At 44.0% G+C, this 12323-nt stretch overlaps 1 long non-coding RNA gene across 1 annotated transcript in view; it reads left to right on the top strand.

The window, feature by feature from the left end:
• Window positions 1-11879, top strand: part of LOC142582825 (uncharacterized) — a 64269-nt gene extending 52390 nt beyond the window's left edge. The window contains exon 3 of the long non-coding RNA XR_012828495.1: window positions 11698-11879. This is a non-coding gene — a long non-coding RNA (uncharacterized LOC142582825). The remainder of the gene's footprint in view (window positions 1-11697) is intronic.
• The last annotated feature ends 444 nt before the right edge of the window (window positions 11880-12323 follow it).

Raw genomic sequence — 12323 nt, 5'->3', positions numbered from 1 at the left:
AAGTGAAGCTGCAGCGCAATCTTACAGGTTATCACGTTCTCGCCGATGAGAAGTGTTGCACTGGCCCACCTTGAACGCCACGGATCCTGACCTGGGCGTGACTTTATTGATATGCGAGCAACACCAGCGTCCGCTTTATCGATCGGCAGCTGTAGCTGCACCAACCTGAGCTTTCCTGGTGCTGCTACGCAAACAGACGTTACAACAATTAATGAACAAAGAAAGACGCGACGGCGCTTGGGAGCGCGGTGTGTCCCAGGCTCCGTTTTGTCTGTTTCGCAAGAGCTTTCCGTCACATCCTTGTGCCTACGTCCAGCTAAGCGCGAGGGCTATTAAATTGGAGAGGCCGCGACTTCCGCGAACCGGCTTTGTTGCTTCGTGGCTGATAGCTTCGATGCGTGACGACATTAGGCGCAGTGAAAGAAGGAGCGCGATGGCGCTAGAGAGGCACCCCTCGCGGCGATTGCGCCACATCAGTGCCCGTGCAGCGTGCGACCATAGAGAAAGAAAATAAGTGGCGCGACTCTAAAAAAAAAAAGGAACCCGGAAAAAAAGGGGGTGAGACGAGTAGATACGACAAGTACAGCATATCATTGAAGTCGGAGCACGTGAAACTCGTTACGCCTTCCTCAAACACGCAACTTGAGCTGCAATCGCGTAACAGGGTGAAGGAGGCGAAAATCGCAGCCCAGCAAGCGCGCTCAACCAAGTTTTCTCATTACTTAATATTGTAGCGCAACGCCCGTGCAATGCCTGCGATAGCGACAATTAGAAAGGCGCAAGAGTGATGTAGGGCACGCCAAACTTGATTTCGTCGCAGCTGTTCCCAGTTCGGCAATACCTTTCCCGAAGCAGAAATCACGCCTGCTGCCTGTTCAGTAGACGCGTTAAGCCTGTCCATGTGAACGTGTGCGTGATCATCATGTGCAATTAGTTGATTTCCTTTATTAGCGGTGTTGACGAGCAAGGCCTGGTGACACAATCGCTTCGAGTCATTTGTGCCCGCCGCACGAACTTCTTTCTCGTTTCACTCTTTCCCTGCACATTCACCTTGGAGCAGGTGCCAGATTCTGTTACGTTTTAGCACTTGCACCTTGGTTAAAAAAAACATAGCGCCATATGCTTCTAAACTAACTCACAAAACTCTGGTTAAACTCTCAAAGAAATGTGCTACGGTGGTATGTCATAATATGTTATGCGACCGAAGGCGCGTTCTTGGAAATGGCCTCGAGAAAGGCGTGTATTTTTTGTATTGCGACTAACCAGCCTTTCCAATACGACTGATTACGGGCACTTTCATTGTTATTTGCAGTGCATAAGTCTTATATGCAGGCTGACGGAGAGAAAACAAAAGTATCCAATGGACGTGTTTACAACACGCTATGACTTGCATAGTTATTTTATCTATATACGTTAAGCAAATTCAGCGTTTATGTAAAATGCGTGTACCAACCATATACGGTGAAACACTTTCAGGATTGAAGTCAATAAACTAAGTCTTAAATATGGGTGCTAGGAAGTGACGAGCAATGATATCTAGCATTGACCACGCACCCTGCATCAACAGCATAGTTCTAAATAGCTATAAGGATTGATAAAACCTGTAAATTGCTAAGGAAAGCTTATTGAAGCTTTTATCATCTGCATCTCTGAAGCCTGGGTCTCTGAAGCTCTCTCCGGAAATGTAATGTAGGACCTATATATATACATATATATATATATATATATATATATATATATATATATATATATATGTGTGTGTGTGTGTGTGTGTGTGTGTGTGTACTTCAGCGTTCAAGTCAGCATCTAAAATGCCTACACTATCTTAATCACTATGCTGTTGAGGCGCATCACAAGCGAAGAGAGAGTTGACTTCCTCCAGAGAACGCCCACCACTGTACCGCTAGTTTCTTTCGCCTACGACATACTCATCTTTCTTAGACCTTACGGCATGGTGCTTGAAACAGCCTTCGTGAGACATCCTTCAGAGTCAAAGGCGTTAAAAAAATAAAGCGAATTTTTGAAACCGAAGGTGCAAGTCTTCGGTTTCAAAATCTGCATCCTAGTTATACAGCTGGTCCGCGTAGGCTATGAACGAATTCGCCATAATGACATTGTTCAGTACACGCCAGTGCACGTTCTGTATGCATGCATTGCAAATTGTCCTTGTATTTATGCCCTACGGTGATGTCCAGAGAAGCAAATGTTCGGCCGTTGATTCCGTAGTCTACCGTTGCCAAAGGTACCAAAGGTTTTAAATATTTCAAATCAAAAAGCAAGAAAAAATATATTCTTTGTCCATCGGAAGAGTCTTATTGTGAGTATAAATCCCTTCGAGTGAATACAAAGGCAATGAAACAACCTCTGGTAACTGATGCAGGGGTACCATATGCGTATGCTGTCCTGAGCAGTTGGGTGTTTCCGAAATGGTGTGCATTTCAGGATTTGAATACTGCAATGACATGAGCATCCAAAAAGCGTGTTGGCAAACCGTGGGATTTTCTGTGGTTGAATACCATGGAACTGCGGCTTTACCTATGACTGATTACACACAAGAACATGGTTATAAAAAGACAATTTTTCGTATAAGAGGTCTATCAAATTATCATCATTGCGCACGCTTATTTGTATTGTCGATAATATTTCAATTTTGCATGAATGTTCTGCTGCTGCGTAACGTGGCCACAGATACGTTTTCTTTTTCGTCATCCTATTTCCTCATAATCTGCCGGCATATCGCCATCGCCTCCTTCCGCACCAAACAGTGCATCAGCCCGCAAACATGTAGATTAATCTTGCAAAACAGACAATATTGCACTCGTCATTTTTCAGAGCCACAGTAGGGAAAATGGATACGCAAGAAGCGAACGAAGACTGTCGCTTACCGTAAAATTTACGCAAGCGCTGACTCCTTGGAAAATTTCAGTAGGCCATTTAGTGGACCCCATTTTCTAGTGTTGAGTGTTTCTAGTGTAGTGTTCTAGTGTTTCTAGTGTTCTCTGGAAGAGACAGAAACTTTAATGACGGAAAGGTGGAGTGGTCAGCCTGAGGCATGTTAGTTCGGCCTGCTGCTAGACGCAGGGGAATGGGTGTGGAGGAACGACAAAGATATGGTAGGAAAACGAAGGTGGTATGATGATGATGATGGTGGTGGTGGTGGTGGCGATGATAATAGCAGATGCACACACGTTCCAGGTATGGAACACGTGCTGGTACACAATGTTCGTGTGCAACCCGAACTTGTATGCTTCACAGCACATCCACCGTGGCAGAGAGGGGTATAGGCTACTGGGGAGCCGCCAGAAAAAAACATCTGTGGCTTGCGCACTGTGCACGGCTGTTCTCGCCACAGGTGTCGATTCGAGCGAGGCACAAGCTGCTGCATGGCGCCAGTTATTAGTCGCAACAACGTCTGTATACCAAGTCCGATGGGGACGTGCAACAACACTCTCGTTCTCCTCGTTGATACCCGAAGCTCCGAGCCCGCTGTGGTATGCGGGATACTTTACTGCGCAGACAATTGAATTCTGGTTCCCGTTATAGTCAGTGCCTGTGACTCCACGTCCTTGTTCTGTTTTGCGCAGTATAATATTTTTCCCTAAATAGCAAGAATCGCAGGAGTCCGAAAGTGCGAAACAATGTGGTGCAACAGTTTCATGAATTTTTCTTTTACTCCCCTTTTCTTTCACATTCTTCGTTAGGCCTTTTGAAGCAGCTAGAATGGGGAAAATGGCCGCCTCGTTTTGTAAACGGGTGACGGTATGTATACGTTTCCTTGATAGTCCGATGGCTAGGAAAACTGGATTACGTCGTGGCAATGACATCGTTGAAGTTGTAGTTTCCTGATGAAGTGTGCGAAAAATAAGCATGCTTGTCCGTCAGCTGCACTTTCCCGCGCTACTGGACGTTCTTGTTGCAGAAGATATGCTGAAGCGCTCCAAACGGTTCATTTACCGATCTCAATTTGATTATTGTTTGTTTCAGCACTCGTCTAACGGCAGGCATTTTGGTACCGGCTGCGTTGCAAGCGACCAAGAACCAGTGATTTTAAACCTAAATGGTGTACAACTACCGAATTATAAAGAGCAGAAATAGGGAACTACAACAAGCTACTGAAATTCTCAAACACATAGAGGAACTAAAGAAAGCTTAGAGGGAAGAAGAAAGGAAACCAATGGGCTCGACCTCTAGTGACAGCCATGGGAAAGCAACCGATAGCGAAGTCAAGGGAAGCATAAAAGTATTAGTTTTTGTTGCGGTTTTTGTTGCGGTTTTTGTTGCTCTTGCTGTTGCTGTAAGCGTTAAACTTATAATTATTTGTACACGCATATAAATTCGCGGTAGAGTACACATTCCTAATAAATGAAAATATGAATTGAAGCAAAAGAAATGACTTCTACTGCCTGTGGATACCGAACCCACACCCTCCTCGTGACGCGCTAGATCACTGCCTCCCCTAATAAGCTAAGGTCGCAGCTGTCCCTGCGTATGCTTTCCGTGTCATTTATATCCACGTATACACAGCATAGCCTGGCAGCAAGCAGCCTACGTGCAAGAAAATGTAGGCTCCCTGCCTGGGGGTGTTCGACAGCACCCCTCGTAGCCTTGGTGGTGAATGTGGAACATGTTGCGATTTCTGACAAAGAAGAAGTTGTCGCTCGCTGGCGCTCGAAGTTGCGAACTTTCGCCAATCCTCCCCCCCCCTCCCCCGCTTATCATGGGTACATGTATCGTGTTTAAGGCAACGACAACAACAACAACGTATGCTATCCGCCAATCGGCTTGACCTATAACTGAAGATCAGCACGACTTCTTTTCCTCAACAAACTTCTTAATTCCACCACCGAATGCGTCCGTCCCTTCAAAGTAGTACCGAAACCCAGGTACAAACCAGGGACCTTTACGGACATCCGTTAAACCATAGGCATCCCGCAGTAATTTATCTTAGAATCAGGAAACTGGCCAGTAAACTTGCGAGTGCTAACCTCGCGGCATCGAGAATAACAGAGCCTAGACCATTGTTATGCAATGCCCGAGAAAAAGGCGAGCCTGGGGCCTTTTTTTTATAAGTACTGAATAGAAGTTTTCTTTAGGGGGTCTTGCTCTGGAAACCTTGATGTCAGTGAATTAGCGTACGGAGGTTTACTGGCCACTTGACTGCTGCGATATTCAAGTAACTAATATGTTTATTATTTATAAGAACGATCTGGTTGTTATTCACTATGAGTAACTATAGTGAATAATTAGTCACTATGAGTAACGCTTATTGAATAATACCTTCATTTTCTACACATAACAGGGGACTCAAGGTTTTCTTCGTACATCTGCGAAAATTTTCGCAGAAGTATATATTGCGACCTTCCTGGCTGAGTAAAGCGCATTTTATATGTCCTTGAATAAGCTGGACCCGAGCGGTGTTTGCTCGAAGCGTATATCGAAGGAGATTTGCAACTGATATTGGGAAGAGTAGTTTCCCATTACCCACTGGAAGAATGCCCATATTGGAAAAAGCACAAGAACTCTGCTTTAGACGAAAAATTTCCCCTACTCTGAAGCTGCGATATGATGCGGTAGTCGATTCTGCCTCCTAATGATTAAATATTGGCCACTTCATTGAAAATTAACATATTTTAAATATCAACAGAGAGCTTCTATTAGAAAAAAGGGTGGCCTGCTCGTAGACCTATACAGGGGAACGGGTGTTAGGAGCAATGAAATAAAACCGAGAGCGCTCGTCTTTTCGCCACGTAACAATCACATAAAGCCAGTAGACGCTGTCACCAAGCAAAGAAAACTGCGAATAACCTACTACACGTCGTACGTTGGTTTTATGTGGTTGCTGCTGAAAGTTGAGGTCCACGGTTCACCGAATTCGTCCGGTTCATTCTACAACGAGGGTAACGACTGTGGCCGCCTTGCTGCTTTGAGGTATCATACGAGTGTTTATTGGCAAGTGTCCCGTTCCTATAGGTTCATGTACTAAACGATGCATGCGGTTTAATCGATCTTCCATATCAGCCACCAGGGTCGAGAGTGGCGCTGGCTAACACATCCTAGGCTACGTTACCGAATAAGTACTGATATCTAAATACACCAGAAAGTAGACGGAGGGACCGTAACTGCTTTAGCTTAACTAGTAGAGCAACGCATGTATTTGCGTATAAGTTGTAGGGTTGGCTCGCACTGGCAGTGAGTTATTTTCTTCTTTCACTTTCGCTTCCACTGTCCGTTGTAATAATGGAAAGGTGATCGCAAATTCAGCCCTCAACTGTCACTGATTTTACAGCTTAAAAACAGTGATCTACCACGGCGTTTTTATTTTGTTTAACTCCCGAGCGCAAATATCGTCAACATATTTATAGTCAAGCCATATTCACAGTATAACCATATTCATAGTGTAACTAATTCGCAGTCTAAATCGTAACCGCATTCAAATCGCAACCATATTCATAGTTCATAGTCTGAACCATACGCTGCAGCCAGCTGCATAGAGCCTCGATTACAGAACGCTCCAAAGCAGGCGGCAGGAAGTTCCAGGAATGTTTAGACTCTCTGACTCACAAAGTTAGCTTGAGTACACCACGTTTTCTTTGGACAAAACTTGCGTTTCCTAAACGTCCTTCTGCATGTCTTTTGTACTTTTGTCTATCTCAACAGTTTTTTTTTATAACGATTATCTCTTTCTTCTCCTTTAGAGTTGTTATCGTCCTTGATATCTTCAACTTGTTTAAGCGACCTACGTTCGCGGTCGCTGGACCCACGCCAGTCAGATTTCTCCTCGCGAGGACTATGAAAACCTTGCGTTCGCGGGAGTCGTCTATGCGTCATGGTGGGGAAATTTTTACCACATAGAGTGCGCCAGTTGGAGGCTAAAATTATCTGCAATGAATGGAGTACCCCACACGCAAGGTAAAAAATGAAGGCCAACGAGTGCAGCATTGGTAATTGTCAGGTGCGTTATGCGCGAGAGTGTGTTTTTCTGGATATAGCAAGAGTCAGTTAGACAGCGTGGAGCCTCATTTAGAGAGGCGAACTTTCGTTATTGGTTGACTTGTAGGCTGACTGTATGCTCCACAGAAAGGAATACGTTTGCCGCTGGTCGTTTCGGAAGAACTTCTTTCGTGGTGGATTCGATTCACAAGAAACGGCTAAGAGGCTATTACGTTTACCTCATCTGCCTTTAGTCTCATGCTGGCAGATCAGCAACGTAAAAATTGAGTTCAAAATCCTTGAATTAATGAGAACATGAAAAATGTGTGGGCATGAAGGATTTTAAGAAACACCCTTATGTTATTTAAGCCTCCCGTTTACCGCTACAATGGAGCTTTGAGGCATCATACGAGTGTTTATTGGCAAGTTTCCCGTTCCTATTATTTCATGTACTAAATGATGCATGTGGTTTAACGGATGTTCCATATCCACCACTACGGTCGAGAGTGGCGCTGGCTGACACACCCAAGGCTACGTTACGAATAAGTACTGATATATAATAACGCTAGATATGGGACGGAGGGACTGCTTTAGCTTAGCTAGTAGAGCAACACATGCATTTGCGCAGGTTGCAGGTTTGGCTAGCACCGGCAGTGAGTTATCTTTTTTCTTTCAGTTTCGCTTCCACTGTTCGTGGTAATAATGGAAAGGTGATCGCAAATTCAGCCCTCACCTGTCACTGATTTTACAGCGTAAAAAATAATGATCTAGCGCTGCACTCTCGTCTGGTTGGACTCGCGAGCGGAAATCGTAACCGTATACGCTATGAACCATACGCTGCAGCGAGCTGCGTAGAGCCTCAATTACAGAACGCTACAAAGCAGGCGGCAGGATGTTGCAGGAATGTTTACGATTCCTGTCGACAAACCTTGCGTTTCCTACACGCCTTTCTGTATATATTTTGTACTTTTGTGTATCTCTACAGGTGTTTTTATATACATGTAACGACCATCTCTTTCGTTGTTGTCGTTACCTTGTTTATGCGACCTACGTTCGCGGTCGCTGGACCCAGACCAGTCCTCTGATTTCTGTTCGCGAGAATTACGAAAACTCGGCGTTCGCAAGCGTCATCTATGCTTCATGGTGGGGAAATTTCCTCCACATAGAGTGCGCCAGTTAGAGGCTAAAATTATCTGCGATTAGTGGAGCAACCGAGACGCTAGGTTAAAAATAAAGCCCAGAGAGTGCAGCGTTGGTAATTGTCAGGTGGGTTAGGTTGGTGGGTTAGGTGGGTTAGTATGTTTTTCTGTGTATAGCAAGAGTCAGTTAGGCGGTGTGGAGCCCCACGCACAGGTGCGAACTGTCATTACCTGTTGACTTAGAGGCGGGCTATATTCTACAGAGAAAGTAATACGTTTGCCGCTGGTCGCTTCGGACGAACTTCATTCGTGGTGGATCCGATTCACAAACAAACGGCTGAGAGTATTTCGTTTAGCTCATCTGCGCTTGGTCTTTCACTGGCAAGTGCGTGACGTAAAAACTGAGTTAAAAATTCTTGAATTAATGAGGAGATAAAATGTGTCGGCATGAAGGATTCTAAGAAACACCCTTAGGTGATTTAAGTGTCCTGTTCACCGCTCCAATAGAGCTTTCATCTTAGTATGAGCAACTGCGTGTTCTAATTTTTAAATGGACACATTTGCATAATACCTTATCTCATTAAAAAACTCAGCGGCGATTTTGCGGTCAATGCGAGAGAAGTGCTTTAGCATTACGACGCACTTCTTTGAGGCCCCTGATCGATGAGTTAAACCGCGTTCATATAGAGAAATATACATTGAAACTGATTTTTCAAGAACTGCGTAAAATTTTGTCAATTACTATAAATGGTCTGCCTTTGGTATCATCGATAACTACTGCACCATTTACTTTTCGTTTTCTTGTGTTTGCTTGTACTATTTGTATTCCTTTTTTTCCCTCGTATACCGTTTGCTGTGTGATACTTATTTTTATTACTTGGGTCCCTACGTTACATTTCTTACCTCTCGTGTATCACATTCTTACATCACACTTATATGCTCATTGGTGTGTGGTATTGATTTGGGTTACCTACATTTCTATTTTGATTTATGCTACCTGTTTTTTGGCGTGCGCCCAATTTCGATTCGCAATTCGTTGTTTAAGATATTCATCCTGAGATTATGTACAATGACACCATGTAGAATGACCAACTTGTATCCTGACTTCCTTTTTTCTTCCTTTCTTTGCCCTCAACTTCTCTGCCAGTGCATCGGAGCCCACGGCTTCATGACGCTCTCATTCGTGACGGCTATATTGCTGGTCCTCCCGCATCTCATAAAGTGCTACTTGATGCGAGTGAAGTTTAAATTTCACGCTAATCAAACGCTGCCTAACTTTGTCACAAAAGCCTCTATGATCACGCATCGTTAAACGTCCTGTCGCTACGCTTTCGGATCCAAAGAGATATTTGGGAAAGAACGATAAACTTCTTCGCATAATGGTAGAAAAAAGAGTAAAAAGAGTAAAAGACTAAAAAGGAGTAAAATAGTAAGAAGAGGAAAAGTGCACCTGGGTTAACAGTCCACATCGTGCAACATGTATTCTCTACAAGTCACTGGGTTGTATCTTTATAACGTTATACGCTGCAAAATATATAGGCTGTGTTCCAGTTCTAGCCAGCATCGGAGTCAGCGTATACGTTAACAGCTAAGAGGACAGTTTTGAGCACAAATAACTTAACACATCTGGAACAATCTGAGGACGTCTCCGGGACGTAACGCCACCTCGCGTTGACAAGAAAAAGCTAAGGGCTCATAATATCACTGTAACTTACCGCTTTGCGTATGCGGACCTAAGAAAAAACAACGTAGCTTACATTAATCTCATATGGAAGCGTACGTGACTACGTTTTCCTTTGAGCAGACGACCTTCACGTCGAGTTTTCAAGCCTCCGGCCCTGATGTCATCTTGTTTGAACAGCAAAGTAGCCTGTATTGCTTTTTGGCATCGGGACTCGCTTCGCGAAGCTGTGCCTAAATTATGCCAGTTCGTCAGAAATCGGACGAGGTGACCGCTGTCCCCGTAGCGGGCTGTTTGCTATCTCCCGCGAGTATTGAAGCACAGCTGTAGTCTTTAGTCGTGGAACCGCTATACTAAAAATTGCTGAGCAAAGAAGGTGAAACAAAGAAGAAGATTAACAGCGCCAGTCTACTGATTTACGCAAGCTATCGATGTCAGACTTAACGCACTGCGTGAAACATTTAGCAGCCTCATTGGAACTTTCAACTTTAGAACTGTAGCCACCAAGGACGACGCAAAGAGCAAAAACAACTTTTGTTGAGAACCATAAACATGAGCACAAAATAGGGAAAATACCTGACACACCACTGGACGAGCCATTCACCTTGGACAGGTAGATTAGCTGTAGATTACGGGCGAGCACGAAAAATCGTCCTGTTAGGCTAGCTACGTACCGAAATTTTAACACGATGTAGTTTTAGCTGAGGGATCAGTTGGAGAGGTTCGAAGTATGCGCCTTTTGCTTCTCTCTTTTCCCTCATGCTATAGAAGCTAAGGCGCTATGAATGATGAAAACTGTACTAAACAAATACTGATTAACATAAAAAACGAAGAAATGCGCCGACTTCTTGGGTATCGCGTTTTTTTTTATGTATATAGACTTGTTGCACACTGCATGAGAAATTATGCCACAGGAAAAGATGGAAGACATGTCTTTTTTACAGCGAAGCTGCGTCTGCGACTGGATGCGGCAGACAACGCTCGTTCCAAAATCTTTACTGCAACTGTCTGCATTGAGATTTGGGAAAATTTTACCGACATAAAAAATAAACAGGCAGTAATTTCCAATAAGAACTTAATAAAGAAATCTGCGAGAATCCATAAGATTGTTTATATTAATACAGATCTGAAATCGGTTCACGTAGTCGATCACTTTTGTCTGGCTGCTAAATTAAAGTCAATAAATAACGTAACCGTTTCCGTGCTTTGCTTGAGCTGAACCAATAATGTTAAACGTTCATATTAGCGCTTGGTGCTACTATGTAATAAACTAATCTTGAAAATTCTCTAAACACTCCTTTGACGGAATCACAGCGATGATATTTTGCATAAAGCTTTTATCGCTTTCTGGCACTCGTACTACAGCTAACTGAAAATGACAAGCGTTCTATGAATTTCGCTTGATATTGCTTTAACAGAATCTCATTGCCAAAGCCATACACCGGCATCGTTAGTATTAGCGGACATTTTAGGTTAGTGAGAACAGCTGCCTGTTATTCGGCATAGCATTCTGCAATAGAGCGCATAACATATCAGACATACTGCTATCAGAGGCTGCTTTCAAACGTCGGGGGTTATTGGGCCGCGAATATAAAATTATTTAAGGCATGGTATCATCAGCTACTTGTCGACAGCCTTCTCAAGCATTTGCAAGGAGCCTGCAGGCAGACTTCGTAACACTTGCACGCGCGATAACGCGATTCTGCGAGCTGTAGTTAAATGGATTGGCCTTCTCGCCAGCGCTGATCTGCACAGGATTATATGTGATGATATGGATACATGATATGATTATATATAATGATATGATGATGATGATGATGATGATGATGATGATGATGATGCTGATGATGATGATGATGATGATGATGATGATGATGATGATGATGATGATGATGATGATGATGATGATGGATATATATGTGATGTGGATCCCGTGCTTTTTTACAGCGAAGCTGCGCACGGCTCGGATCCCGGGATTTCTTCGTCTCCGTCGGCAGAACAGTCGACAAGAAAACCATTCCAGAAATAGAAGCGAACAGTTCCTATCTCCATTGGAATAACGCATGCAAGACAGACCCCAGTATTCGTTTCAATAAAGAAGAGCAGAAAACAAGTGTCAATACCACATAATATAGGATAAGGCGCGTTCGAACAATGCGAAGCACGTAGCGTGAAGATTTGCCGGTGAAGATTACGGTTACATAAGCTGCAGTTCGTCGGGAAGCGGCAACTGTGGCATACGAAGTAGGCAGCGGCGTCACTACACATTCATATGGAATAGACGAACCCGCCTTGTAACTGATTTCGTTTGTGTTGTGACAATGCTATGGGAAGACCACGCACAGTTAGGACTCCTGAAGAACAGCGTGAACTCAATGAGCGGCGAAGGGAACAGCAACGTTAATATGTACAACGGCATCGTACTCAGGCTAAGCCGGACGCAGCGGTTCCTGCCCAACGCAGCCACGTACGGTTGCTATGCCTTTTACACTTTACCTTTTAGTTAGGTACAGTGCATTCAATAGTCTTGCTGTCAATCATTTTATGCAGTGCATTGCTCAAGTGTACCAAGC

Source organism: Dermacentor variabilis, chromosome 5 (genome assembly GCF_050947875.1).
Source record: "Dermacentor variabilis isolate Ectoservices chromosome 5, ASM5094787v1, whole genome shotgun sequence".
Lineage (NCBI taxonomy): Eukaryota > Metazoa > Arthropoda > Arachnida > Ixodida > Ixodidae > Dermacentor > Dermacentor variabilis.
This window is presented reverse-complemented; position numbering and strand designations above follow the sequence as displayed.